The sequence below is a fragment of the Triticum urartu genome, chromosome 6A (assembly GCF_056163025.1).
Source record: "Triticum urartu cultivar PI428250 chromosome 6A, HENAU_Tu73, whole genome shotgun sequence".
NCBI classification, from domain to species: domain Eukaryota; kingdom Viridiplantae; phylum Streptophyta; class Magnoliopsida; order Poales; family Poaceae; genus Triticum; species Triticum urartu.
In genome coordinates this window covers 521,135,756-521,142,572 of record NC_141878.1, presented here as the reverse complement: position 1 = coordinate 521,142,572, position 6,817 = coordinate 521,135,756, and positions in this window count along the sequence as shown.

The following is a 6,817-nucleotide window of genomic DNA, read 5'->3' as shown; positions in this document are numbered from 1 at the left end:
ACGTCGAAGAAGACCCGGCCGGAAGCGCGGTACGCAAGACAATCCGGCGGGCGCTTTTGTAGACCCGAAACCCCACGCGCCCGGGAGGGACCCCGTCTGGACACGCGGCGGCTATGGGCTGCCCTAGGTCGACCTGATCGCCCCTAGGGCCTCGAGGTTCGTCACCCTGCAATAAGAAGAACGAACGAAGAACGAGGAAGAAGAAGAACAAGGGAGGGAGATAAAGGTAAAGGTAAAAGATGATAGATTGATGTGTTCGATTGTGTGTTCTTCAATCGGCCGTCACCTCTCATCTATTTATGAAGCGGCTAGACTTCCCGTACAAGAAAAGGACTAAAAATTCTGTCCAAAACATCAAAAACCCTAACCTAACTCGAACAGGAATCTTTGGTAATTTTTCGGACCAACTCGGTCTCACCGATTGGTTCATTTCAGTCCCACCGAGTGAATGTTGCCAACTCTCTGTATCCTTCTGTAATTTCTTGGATCAACTCGGTCCCACCGATTGGTTTGCTTCGGTCCTACCGAGTCAACATTGCCAACTCTCTGGTAAATTTTCGGACCAACTCGGTCTCACCGATTAAATCAACTCGGTCGGTCCGAAATGACTCTGCAGCTTCTGTTCCTGACCTTGTTTTGCTTCCATAGGTTGCATACGACCTCGGATTAAGACAATTTTTATATCAAAATCCACCATTTCGACGATACGCATAACTTTCATGTTGAAACATTTCCATCATATGCCGTCTTAAGTGAGTTTTATGCCTTTCTTTACTCTGGTGTCAACATGAGCATCTCTGAACTTGTCATAACTTTTGAGTCCGAGCTCCGTTTTAGACCATCTTCATATCAATCTTGATCTTCTCGAAGAGAGACATTCCAAGGTGACTTCCAATCGTAAGTTTGAATTGGTGTTTATATAACCTATGCTAATTTTATGAATGTGCCAATTTTGAGCGTCAACACATGCCCCCCTGTTTTTCGGCATAGCTAGCATGCCGAAAAATAACTTGTACCATGTTGGTTCTAAGGACGATGTCAACACTCCATCGACCATTCCGCATCTTCTTAGGATGATAAGTATATATCGGCCATTGCTTGTTTAAACCTCTTGATGCAAACTTGGGTGAAATACTTCTCAACTTCTATAACAATCCGGTGATAAGGTTCCATAGATCAAAACCATCATCCGAACCATATCGTTCATCCTTTTGCTAGGATTTTGCAGATAATCAAGAATGAACTCCCTCTAATCCTTTCTTTCACCTGCATACAAATTTCATTAGTGGCCGAAGCAACGGGCTTTGGTTCGGCCTTACCTATGTCGGTGAGATCAAGCATCGGCTATTGATAGATGTGCAATACACCATGATCTACATGGTAGCCGAATGCTTGTTGCGCCAACTCATTTGCTCTTCATTTTTCATGTCTAGATATATGAGAAATATTAAAACAACCCAAGGTAAATTTATATCTAGAGATACCTCAAAGTAAACTATTAGTGATTCGTCAAAACATTGATGACCCTTGGATATTTGTTGCACTACTCATAACGAATCACCCAAAGCCTCAATGTGCGTAGCACCTATGGCACCCAAAAGATCCAAACCAAATAACATTGCATATTCGGCTTTGATTATTGTGCAAGAAAAAATATTTTAAGTGGCATGAGGCTTCACAAAATAGTACCATAAGGATATATATATATATATATATAAACAACACCAACACCTTGGCCATTGTTATGAATTCAACCATCAAAACATAATCTCCATAGTACTAAAAAGACAAGGCTAATATCAATATTAGGCATGTCATAAATCCGATGGTCGATAATAAAACAAAAATGATTTGGCCTCTCATATTCGTAGGCCGAATCATATATATTAAATCAAAGCATAAACCCACTCAATTTCTATGAATCGTCTATGCAACATATTTTGAATGGCACCGATCATAATGTTTCATCTCCATGCAAGCATAATATAAGTATATGTATAGATTTCCATGAACATGTACCTTGTCTTGCTCTCCAACCAAACTAAGGACGATGTTAGAATGGTACACCAGCCATGCTTTGTCACATTCTTAGGGCGATAAATAAATATCGGCCACCTCCATAAGGTTCATGTAGAATTCATCCACCAAAACATGTATAGCCAAAATAAACAAATGAAATAGCAAATCAAGTATTTCGGCTCTTTGGATCAGCAACAAACTTGTAGCTAATCAAATGTATAGTGATTTGGTAATACCCTCTCATGATATAGAATATTATGTTGCATCCATGGATGAAAATAAATCCATGGAGGGTAATTGATCATACCTAGGGATGAGTTCCATGGCAAAGACATCAATGGCATGGTTGAAGAAAATGGATGATGTGCTAACCGAAGATTTCGATGTTGTGATGCGCTCCTTCGACTTAATTGTTTGTTGCTTCCATCCTTCTCTCTCTTCACTTTTATTGTACTTCTTGTAATGGAAGCTTGCACATAATTCTCATTTTGGGCACTTCCTTTCGGAATCCATGCCATATTGCTTTCGTCAAGTTCTTGTGCACTAAGTTTTTGCAATATCTTCTTTTGCCAATATGATAAGCCGAGTGGGCACCCCGGCCGTGATTTTGTTTGAAGCAATGGCAACTCTTGTTTTACCTTGTGCACTCTCAACTTCTTCTCTTCAGATTTGGCACCTGATTGACTTGCCTCATCGTCTTTAGTTGCCAATGTCAACACTTTAATTGGCTCTTTTTCATTTGAGATCAAATCTAAAGTAGCACTCTTACGACCATCTTTTTTAACACGGTAAACTTGCTTGACCACCTCTTTATTGTTCCTTGAGCTCCGGACCGATTACTTGTGATTGAAACGGTCTTTGACATGTGATTGTTCATCAAATGTTGATTTTCTAGGAGCTACATAATGTTGGTGAAATGGTCCAAAATAAGATGGGTAATGTGTATCATACCTGTCCCATGATGGATATGGATTTACATGAGCATAGGGAGGTATCCACGACATCGGCATCGGCGGCCCAAAGTAAGGATATGAATATGCTGCATTGAGATTCTCACTTTGCCAATGCCGACCCTCATATTTGCACTTTGTGGGTGACCTTGGTTTCTTTGAATGATTTGGCCGATAAGCATTCTTCTCTTCACTCTTCTTTTGATATTTATCCAATAGTTCAGCAAAGGTGATTTTTGATCTCTTACATTTGCGCTACTTCGGCCTTTGTTTTCTTTTGGTTTGCTTTCATCGATCATTGGATTTGCTTCCTGCCCCCCAGTCCTTGGCATCTCCATTGTAGCTTCGATGGAATTCTCGCCCTCAAGATTATGCTCATTATGCTCTTCAACAACTTCTTTACATGAAAGCTTGATCCCATCACCTGAAGTTTCTACCTTCTCTTTAAATGGATCGGCTTGAAGCAGCCGATGCAAATTTTTTTTGCCATCGGGACCAATCGGAATAGACCGTCATCTCTTGTTGTTTCTACAAACTTCAATCGTCCTTTTCCAATGGCCGATTTAACTATTTGACGAAACATGTTGCAATCCTCAAAATTATTCTTGAATGAATCATGCAACTTACAATACATTCGTCCTGGGATTGATGGCTTAACATGGTGATCAAGGATTGTAATGTAATTATTTTTCAGCAACAAATCAAATATTTGATCACACATGCTTGAATTGAAGGTATACTTCTTGTTTTCTAGCCGATCTTGCTGTGTGAACGGTTTTGGAGGTAAGCAAACGAATGGTTCAGATTTGGAATCTTCCCATTCGGCTATGCATTGTTTTTTCCACTCTATCTCCGATGCCTTTGGATAAGATATTATATTAGCATCGGTTTTCGCAATAGAATTTAACCTTGGCCTTAAATTTCTGAAACGAAGATATTTAGAACATACATGTCTTAGTTGACACCAAGTGCAAGCCAAGTACGAAATAAGCAAAGCTACCCAATTAGATATGAGCTTTAGATAAAGCAATGGGGAAAGCCTTGGCTGCAATAATTTTTCACTATCAGTCTTTCTGAATGGTGCAATATGTTGACCGATATGCTTTGTGACAATCTGATTGCTAACAAATAAATTACCCTTCTTCATTGGTCTCTCAATATTTCTTCTGAAGATTTTTCTAATGTATGCATCAACAACTAAGTCATGACCAAATCTGAAAATAGGTAAATTAATTGCTAGACATACCTCTTCAAATATGTTGGGAGAGCATGATGGTGATGTGACTTGAAGAATATCTTGCTTCGCCTTCGGATAGCTCCCCAACGCCTTGTCATCATCTTTTTCTTGATTTGGTGCATCATTAGTTTCAAGATCTTCGTCCACCAAACTTTCTTCAGCTACTTGTTCTTGTTCTTGAAGCTCACCAATTTCTATGGCACGAAACTCATGGGGCAGGAAGTAGGTTCCATTAACTTTAGAAAAATCAAATATGGTTGTCTTGCTATAATTTCCATGCCCTTTCTCAATAATGTTTGCCTCTTTGAAATTGATGGATTCCGAATATATATAACTTGATTCAACTTTTTCAACCGAAGCACTTTTAGTTTCCGAATCATCATTCTTTTCACCGGTTATATCAATTGGCAAGGATTCTTTTCTTTGAGCTAATTCCATATCAATTCTCTCTTGGCGAAGTACTTGCACCCTATCATGCAAAGCTTTAACTCCCTCTCAATTTCAGCCCTCTCTAGTGTAGTTTGCCCCCCAATGCTTTTAGGATCTTTCGGCAATGAACTGTTAGTGTTGCCAAAATTTTGCAACTGTGTAGGGGGTGTATAATATGTTGCAGTACTAGTTGAAGGTGTATGCACTTCTGTATAACGATGTGCTCTCTCGCCAATTCTATCGATTGATGAAGTTTCATCTTCTTGCAAAACTCTAGCCTTTATTGCAGCATAATCAGGAAACAAACCCTTTTCATATTGTTCAAGGCAAATAGCACTAATCCTCTTGTTTTGTGCCAAGCTCTTTTTTAATGCAGCCACAACCGCTTCTTGAAGAGATTGCTCCGCAATACTTTCAGATTCTTTTGGCAATGATTCGCAAGTGTTGCCAAAATTCTCAAATTGCGTGGAGTATGCATTATATGCTACAGTATTTGATGACGGCACATGTGTTCCTGTAAAATTTTCACTTATTCGGCTATGGCCATGAAGATGTAGGGCCGAATTATGAACATCTACAGTTGCATACGGTGCAGAAAAGTTACTAACATGAGGTGTAGCATATGATGGTTGAGGGTAATTGGCCAAATAACTAGTAGTAACATGGCCAATTCCCTTATCCACCGGCACGTTTGGATTAACATAATGTAAGTTATTTGCCAATGAATAAAAACTTGAAACACTTCGTTGCATACCATTGGAAGTTCCTACATAGGGTGTCTCAACTTGATTAACCAAACTCATCATGTTATTCATCGGCATATAAATTTGTGGGGTTGCTGATGCATGGGAGTTGGGATACATATGTTGCATGTTGCTAAAATTATATGAAGTAGAATCATGGAGATTTTGTTGCATCGGCCCTTGCACATAATTAGATGCATGATTGATAAAGATAGGGCTAGCCGATACATTATGCTCATTAGATGATCTAGCACCAACATACGCATTATTTGCATCTACATATGTGAATTGGGTATTCATATTACCTTCGTAGATTGCAAACCCTAGATGACGATCTCTTCGTAGCAAGAACGGGCCGGAGACCGTTCAAAGCTTCGTCCCCAGCGGAGTCGCCAAAAAGTTTGTTCGCACACGAACACGTCACCGTGTACCTCCAACGCCGAGGGTGATGCACCGCAGCTCACGTCGAAGGAGACCCGGCCGGAAGCGCGGTACGCAAGACAATCCGGCGGCGCTTTTGTAGCCCCGAAACCCCACGCGCACGGGAGGGACCCCGTCTGGACACGCGGCGGCTATGGGCTGCCCTAGGTCGACCTGATCGCCCCTAGGGCCTCGAGGTTCGTCGCCCTACAACAAGAAGAACGAACGAAGAACGAGGAAGAAGAAGAACAAGGGAGGGAGATAAAGGTAAAGGTAAAAGATGATAGATTGATGTGTTCGACTGTGTGTTCTTCAATCGGCCGTCACCACTCAAATATTTATGACGCGGCTGGATTTCCCGTACAATAAAAGGACTTAAAATTCCGTCCAAAACATCAAAAACCCTAACCTAACTCGGACATGAATCTTTGGTAATTTTCTGGACCAACTCGGTCTCACCGATTGGTTCATTTCGGTCCCACCGAGTGAATGTTGCCAACTCTCTATATCCTTCTGTAATTTCTCGGATCAACTCGGTCCCACCGATTGGTTTGCTTCGGTCCTACCGAGTCAACATTTCCAACTCTCTGGTAAATTTTCGGACCAACTCGGTCTCACCGATTAAATCAACTCGGTCGGTCCGAAATGACTCTGCAGCTTCTGTTTCTGACTTTGTTTTGCTTCCACAGGTTGCATACGACCTCGGATTAAGACGATTTTTATATCAAAATCCACCGTTTCGACGATACGCACAACTTTCATGTTGAAATATTTTCCATCCGATGCCGTCTTAATTGAGTTTTATGCCTTTCTTTACTCTGGTGTCAACATGAGCATCTCTGAACTTGTCATAACTTTTGAGTCCGAGCTCCATTTTAGACCATCTTCATATCAATCTTGATCTTCTCGAAGAGAGACATTCCATGGTGACTTCCAATCCTAAGTTTGAATTGGTGTTTATATAATCTATGCTAATTTTATGAATGTGCCAATTTTGAGCGTCAACACAAAGATATGTA